Source organism: Rhipicephalus sanguineus, chromosome 8, assembly GCF_013339695.2.
Source record: "Rhipicephalus sanguineus isolate Rsan-2018 chromosome 8, BIME_Rsan_1.4, whole genome shotgun sequence".
Classification (NCBI taxonomy): domain Eukaryota; kingdom Metazoa; phylum Arthropoda; class Arachnida; order Ixodida; family Ixodidae; genus Rhipicephalus; species Rhipicephalus sanguineus.
The window spans coordinates 69962925-69969860 of record NC_051183.1 but is presented as its reverse complement, the minus strand read 5'-3'; positions in this window follow the sequence as shown (position 1 = coordinate 69969860).

Below are 6936 nucleotides of genomic sequence, written 5' to 3'. Positions count from 1 at the left end.
GCTGTGCCTGATGACGATGAAGAATTATGGCAGAGTCCTTTGTAATGGGTTGGAAGCATTCAACAACCTACTCGTTGCGCAATTCGCATTGTGTGACGCCTGGTTACAGAATTTGCGTTGTGCGACGCTTGGTGCTTATTTTGCTCTTCTACCACGCTATATTGCATATGCTAATGTGGTTCCTTCCCGACATGAAGCCCGTATAGGACCTTTTTGCAAAGCAGTTCCAAGCACCGGCATGGCTCAGAGGTTGAATACTGGGCTCCCACGCAGATGGCCCAGGTTCGAACCTCGTTCCATCCTGGAATTTTTTTCTTATTTCGTTTTTTGTTTCTTATTTCGAACGATACTGGTTACGGACACCGGCGGCGGCGGCGGCGGACAACTACGGCGCCAAAAACGGCTGGTGAAATGATCTCATAACAGCTTTCGCTGTAATAAAATGCGGAAAGGGCTCAAATCAGTACAAGTAAGAGGCATGCATCTTGAAAACACTAGTCTTTCAAGCAGTTAATTCTGCAAGTCTCGAGCTTTCATTGTGTCTATCACACATACTGTTCTGCCAGAAGCAATGAAAAAAAGTTATCCCGTAATCCATGTCATCAGTATTGTAATGCCGAAGAACACAACTCAATATGCTCTAGTATCTTTTTGAACAGTCCCTAGTATGAGCCGAAAGAACGCAGCGCCATTTGGCTTTACAAAAACAAAAATATCGCCAGGCCTGCGTGGAACACGCAGCACAGTCACAGCCTGTTGTACACTCTCTTGGGGCAACTAATACAAGTACACCTGCAAGGTACTCACTATTACGCCATAAATAATTTTTTGCGTTATATCATTGTTCTTCATTCTACGGAGAAGCGCGGTATGCGCTGCACACCGGTAAGGCATTACGTGCACTTTGTTGGGGCTGTGGCTGATGACGATGAAGAATTATGGCTTAGCCCTTTATTATGGGACTCTACCCACTCGTTGGGCAATTGACATTGTGTGACGTCAGGTTGTTATTTTGGTCTCTTACTTCGCCGTATTATATATGTTGACGCGATATATTGCCCGACATGAGGCCTTTGTATGGTTTTCTTGCGAAGGTGTTTCAAGCACTATCGTCACTCTGCGGAAGATTACTCGACTGCCACGCAGAGGGCCCGTATTAAAAGCGCCTTCGATCTGGGATTTTTTCTCATTTCATTTTTTACTTATTTCACGCGATAGCGGTTACGGACACCGGCGGCGGCGGCAGCGGACTGCTACTGAACGAAAATAGGCTGTTTTTGTGATATCATAACAGCTTTTGCTGTGGAAAGAGAACTGATAACTGTCGAGCCAAAGAAACGCGTGGCATTTTGTTACTAAGAATAAAACTTGGAGGACGCTTGAGCTTCTCCTTCAAGAGTAGAACGCTATATCGTAATTGGGCCCCGTTCATACGGCCTTCTCAATCGCCAGCCGGGCTTCGTTTCCCGATCAACACCTCAACCCTGTCGCAAGTAAAGGAACGTCAGTGCACCTAAAATTGGCCGTTTCGGTCAATCTTATAATGCCCCATTGCAAGTACATTGGCGAAGTGCACGCAATATTGCATGCGTTAAGGACACCCCTCGCACTAGTAAACATAACCTCATTGATTTATGACAATTTCAGAGATCATTTCTTATGAATATAAATATATAGTCTACAGGATGGTAACTTTCTACGTAACCTTATAGTTGTATATTGTATAAATACTTATAAATGACCCCTTTGTTACGAAAGCGAGCTCTCTGCAGCGCTGGCCTTAATTAACAGTCGCCTAATTGAGCTGATGCACGTGTTGTAATGTGGGCCACTGTATGCAAACACTCCCAACTCCCTCTAGCATAGGTGATAATGTCAAGGTATGCTTCTTTATTCAGAGCTTCCTTGGTGTTTAGTCTCCCTGAAAGGGAAACGGTTTGAGGTTGTCATTTTCTGAATGAGGGCACTCTTATTAAATCCGCCGTAATATGCAGGTTCAGCTGTATGAATCGGTGGCATTTGAATGTGTGTACGTATGTTTGACGTATATTCAGATACTTTCTTTCGCACTTCCGAACCCGGACCTACTGGAGTCGATATGACGAATGTATTAACCCGAAGTGAATGCCTTGAATAGTGCAACTTCGTAGCTGAAAAGCTTTTGACGCAACATTGCATTTGTATAATTGCTATACCTACAGAACGAGCCTTTACTTGGTTCACATTCAGCTACGAATAGATTGGTTACGATTCTAGGAACATATTCTCAATCAAGGATGGAAATTAATCGCTTAAATGCTGTTCAGAAAATTGCAGGGAAGAGGCCCAATCACACCATTTGTAGCCAACGCAACGTCATTAAGCTGTTTATACCAAACAGCTTAAGCTCCCGAAAGGCAAAATGAGTTTTACTCTCTAGTTGGAACTTTTTGTGTGTACACCTTAATAGAGCTGTTTGGACGCATTTACTAAAAATACAAGCTATATGTTTTGTTCCGTAGCCTGTTGTTGGTACTCAGGTTTGTCAAAGCGATGCAGTCAACGCACTCTGTATTTTGTATCTTACAAATATCCAGGTCGTCCCAAGGGGACGTTGCAGGAACATTATAAGATCAGTTTATTCTAGAAACGAATGCTTCATTACAAACCATCTGTGGTTACCGAGAACTAAAACAAGCTATGAAGCTTAGAGGGGTGCTATTACTCATGCAACGAAACAATCTTACGCGCCCAATAAATTTTCTACCGATTCAAGGCTACTTTATTGGCTTCGTATGTGACTTCGATCGAAATGGAAAGACTTGACTGCTGATTCTAAAGGCCCATAGGTTGATGCGTGCATCTACAAATGAGTTCATCTTGTTCTTGTGAGGATACTGGAACATTATGTACTGCATTTTATGCGCCTTCCTATGTAAGTTATTTGTGGGGCTTCAGCGAATGACATACATGTGACTCGTATAAAGCAAAACGCACGATGTGCAACGTGCCTATCAGATGTGCAGTCGCACGAGCAAATTTATCAGCATCTAAGCAGGGAGCACCTCTAAAAAGTTTTCCACCGACCAGGGCAGTGGCTGCATTACAAGGTACTTTCACTTGACAGGAAAATGATAAATTTCTGAAGTTTCCACTGAACTAATTTTACACATCTTCCTTCGACATTGTTCAGTGGCTCGATGCAACTGATCGCGTTTACCAGCTCCATCCTGACATTCGCGTGCACTGTCACTGAGGTAAGAAAAAGTAGTTCCTTGACCAGAGTTCAGCAATATTTAAAGTACATTGTTATTCCAAATTGTACCAATTGGTGTATGCTTTATTATTTTGTTTCATTATTTTAATTCAGATATTCTTATACACATTATTTTCGATTACATGATATTGCAGTTGAAAATATTTATTTTGGATGTATATTTTCCCTCTGCAATGACAATACCACGAAGTTTTTTTTTCACGTGAAAGTAAGGGACTACTGTAATTTTTATCACATTTTTTATTGAATATTGTGTACAGAATTTCCAATATTATGATTTTTTGTATCATTTGCCTGCAATATAATACATTTGTCAAGCTGTTCTCCGTTATTTCAAGCAGCAGTTTTGCCACCACAATCGTTGTTTGTCTAACTTACTCAGTCATCCTAGTACGAGTACACAAATGAAATGATCAAGCGCATATGGGAGTTGGAATTCTGCTAAAGTCTGCTGTATATGTCAGACAAAAATAAGCGGGATAATTAAATGTGTTCTTAATCCAGTGTGAGCATTTCGTAATCTTCCTTTGGTACGGGGCAATATATCTCCTAGAATTACATTAATTGCATACTTTGTTAATACAATGCTGCGGCAATATTTGACGTTCTACATCCAGTAATTCTTGGGTGTACCATCGACGTAACCATAACGAACTCAACATAGTACTGCGTGGGCATTCCTAGAAGCCAACATGTTGTTTCACATGCCGAGTGCTGAAAAAGAAAATGTCTTTTCACAACATTAATCATTGCAGTAAGTCGGTGTTTTTTCATGTTTTATTTCGATTCTCTCATTTCCGTGCAGGGCACTCAATACCCGATCAACACCAAAGGTGCGTATAACTAAAAAAAAAGTTTGAGAAGAGAAAAGGAATGGCAAAATCTACAGCATTAAGTACGATGTTTTTCGAAAATATTTCCAGAATGTGGAATTTCAGCAGCGATGGGAAGAATTATCAACGGAAGTACGATATTGAGAACGCAGATCCCATGGATGGTAAGAAACGTGCTTCTATGCTGCCATTCATGTTATGCTTGCTAGACAACACCAAATCACTGGTAACTCAATAGCCAGTAATTTGTGTTTTCTCGCCGCATTTGGCCCCTAAAAACACTCTAACATAAACAGTAGGCAATAAATCCCAGCAGTACGGGATTATAGCTCGCGTAAGGGTCCACGCGATGATAACAGAAGAGATCGACACAATGATTCGGGTATAGCAGCAGAGGCGTAGAAGCAGCCGCTGCGTAAATATTTACTGGTAACGAGTAGCGCTTGTTACCGTATATGTTGAGTACATCCCTGCATCTAGGTCCTGTTGGTATTTCTAACAACTCGATGAATAGTATGCGTCTTGTGGCTGAAGCTTCGCTCTCGGTGAAACGTCTCCGGTGGCTCGTTGTGCATCTTTACTTTGTCGTGATCCTTTACTAATTTCCTATTCAGCTTCCAACTCCAACAGGCGAAACATGGCGTACTTTCGACCTTCTTACTAATCGTTTCATTTTGCTGGCAATATCGTTTCAAAATCTCCAGCTTCTCCGTTGTTACGTGGGTTTCAAGGCGAAAGCCTTAAGTTGCTGTATTGTCGATATTGTCCAAGAGGCAATGCGGCTCCTTAAGGTCCCGTAATTTCTCGCGAAAAACGCACGTGTGGTTGTACGAGCGATTATGCCACATCCTACCGTCGCAGATCCCCAATATTTTAAGAGCAGAACTGTTGAATTTCAGAGAAGCACCGTTAGTCGTGCGCAGAAGTTATCATCATCATGAACGGGTACGCGCTGTCATCCTCCTCTTCTTCATCTTCGGCTTCGCTCCCAGAACACGTGCGTCGATTTGTCCGGCGCGGGATGTGCCAGACAACGAGTACACAGAGAGAGAAAGATATAGAGAAACAAAGAAAAATACAGAAATACAGAAATTCTGGACGGCACAGGATTCGAACACAGGATTGGCCGCTCATGCACTCACCCTCGCGACCTAATAAACGGCCCCTTCAGCCGTAACGTCTCAGTCGCCTTGGCGCGTAACAGAGTGGTGGAGGTGCTGGGTACACGTTTGCAACGACGGAACCACCATTGCTACACCTTCGTCGAAGCCGTCGACTTGCCGGCCTCCTGCCATCTGCCACGACCGTGTCCGACATGCCCGAAGAAGGAGACGGCCCAGGGCGGCGCCTTGTGGTCCACTCCATTACTGTCGAGTTCCACCGGCTTTCGGAGGAAAATCGGGAGAAGATGTTGTCGCGTGGCTCGTCCAGTACAAGCGAGTGAGCAAGTCCCACGGCTGGGATGCCGCCGCTCAGCTCATCAATGTGGTCTTCTGCCTTACCGATACTGCGCCCGTGTGGTACGAGAACCACGAGGACACGCTGACGACGTGGGACCGTTTTGTTCAAGAACTAAAGGCGTGTTCCGGTGACTCAGGCGTCAAAAGGAAGCGTGCGGAACATACACTGTCGCAACGCGCGCAGCTACCAGGTGAGACAATCACCACGTATATTGAAGATGTTCTGAAGCTTTGCAAGGTGGTCAATGCTCAAATGTGAGAGGAAGACAACGTCGGAAATTTGCTGAAGGGCACTGCCGAGGATGTCATAATTTCCTCATAGCAAAAGAGAACCTGAGATCTGTGACCGACGTCATTCGGCATTGCCGTACTTTTGAACAGCTCAAAATGCGCAGGTCTGTTCCAAAGTTTGGCCGGCTGACAAACGTTACGACGGTTGCAAGCGTCGACACGAGCTCCTGACAAGACTGTTCTTCGACGATCCGACAGATTGTCCGCTAAGAGCTTTCCGCTGTGAAGAGCTGTCACGTTCAGCAGTCGACGACCATTCTGTCTATGTGCCACGGGAGGCTGTGACTGCTCCGGCCCCTTGGCAACCGATTTTAAGGGCAGCGGCTGTAGAGCACAACGCAGCCCCACAGTCAATATACGACTACACAAATAAACACTACTTCTGTGAAGACACCTTTCACTTTCGTATTATACTGATTCCTATGGTGTAGGGGTCAGCCATGTTTCTTATGTTACCCTGACGTCATCATAGGGCCGTAATTGCGTCATGGCATGACGTTACATGATGACGTCATGACACGACAATATTGATCGGTCAAAGGTGGCCGGATCATGGAGTTACTGCACAACCACGTGAGGTGCAGAATGCTTGCAATGCCTCCGATCTTGGAGGCAGCTCACAACCACCTAATGTGAGCGTGCTTCCCGGATTGGGGAAGGATCAATGGAATCGACCGAGAAGAAAACAAAGGCGACTTTCGCTTTAAAAGCGTTTTAGGCCACTGTATAACGGACCATGTAAATTTCTTTGCAGAGGCTGCAAGTAAAACTGGATACATTTCAAATAAGGTTGGCACCGAGCGGGCAGTATCCTTCAGCTGCACTTACAAACACAGCCGCTCTAAACAAAACGCGTGCTGCAATAAACTGTGCACGGAGATCTACAATCAATCACGCGACTTTGCCTGGAAATGTTTTGCGTGTTTGTGCAGGCTCTCTCGTCGACAGATTATAGATGCAACGACACACCGGCATTTTTTGGACACCGCTTCTCCCGAAACGGCACGCAACAGTACTCTTGGTGCACGCTTTTCGAAAGCTCCGCAAGAAGCGCCGGACATACACGCAGTCGCTTCGCAAGAGTATATGGAGCGAC